The sequence below is a fragment of the Athene cunicularia genome, assembly GCF_003259725.1.
Source record: "Athene cunicularia isolate RWA chromosome 1 unlocalized genomic scaffold, athCun1 chr1_part1, whole genome shotgun sequence".
In the NCBI taxonomy this organism is placed as follows: domain Eukaryota; kingdom Metazoa; phylum Chordata; class Aves; order Strigiformes; family Strigidae; genus Athene; species Athene cunicularia.
In genome coordinates this window covers 52,553,797-52,554,833 of record NW_020799091.1, presented here as the reverse complement: position 1 = coordinate 52,554,833, position 1,037 = coordinate 52,553,797, and positions in this window count along the sequence as shown.

The following is a 1,037-nucleotide window of genomic DNA, read 5'->3' as shown; positions in this document are numbered from 1 at the left end:
CACGCCCGCCACTCGCGGGTCCCAGGTGGGCACCCCGGGGCGGGGCGGCGGCGGCACCGGCCAAGGCCCGCAGCTCCCTTCCCTCCCTTGCTCCCTCCCTCCGGGCGGGCTGCCGGGAGCAGCGCGCTCTCCCCGAGCAGATGTGCCCTTCCTGGAGCCACCATTAAGTGCAGCTTCCCCCGGCGCGGGCGGGGACCCGGGGCCGGGGGCAGCAGGAACTGGGCAACGTGGTGCCGCAGGAGCGAGAGGTGCCAGGACACGTGCGATGCTCTCGGTAGCAAAGCTGGGTAGATAGCGGGGAAAAGTGTTTTAAGTGACGTGGGCAAAAAAAATTACTAGGATTTCCTGTGGCCCTGTGTCATCTTTGCTTTCGCCGCAGTTTTCTGGGACTCGGAAAACGATAGTTGGAGATAAACAGATTTTTCCATGACATAGATGCTGATTTTACAAAGACTTGCTTAATTCTGTGGTTTAAAAGGTGAAACTACCTTTAGTTATGTATATTTTACACCACAGTGATATTTTATAGATCGACATTTCTACAGTTCCTTATGTTATTATAAATGGAGAAATCGTGTCGTCTTCTGAATAAAAAGACCATAAAAATTGTAGTCCGAATTTGCCATTTTCAAATAACTTCGAGGTGATGTTTGTTGTCATATCATTCCAATGATTTCTGCAGGTAACAGAATATTTATCAGTTATTCTAGTTACCTTCAATATATAGCAGACAAAGTTTGCCAGTTCTCAGTTTGCCTTGTTTCGTAGTTGTTTGGAACAGGACACTAGTCATTCCTAAGCTCGTAAGTACATTTCATTAAAGATGCAACATTTTCTTTTAGGTAGCTTTGCCGTGTTTAAGCCTTCAGAAAGTAATAAATCACTTACATGTGATGTCGAAAATCACTGAAGTTGTGAGGTTTTTTCATCCACACCCTTTAGTTTGGGGTTTTTTTACCTTAAATACATATTTACTGATATACACAGAAATTTGTTTTACAACACTATATTTGATAAGGGATCATTTCAACTGAAAA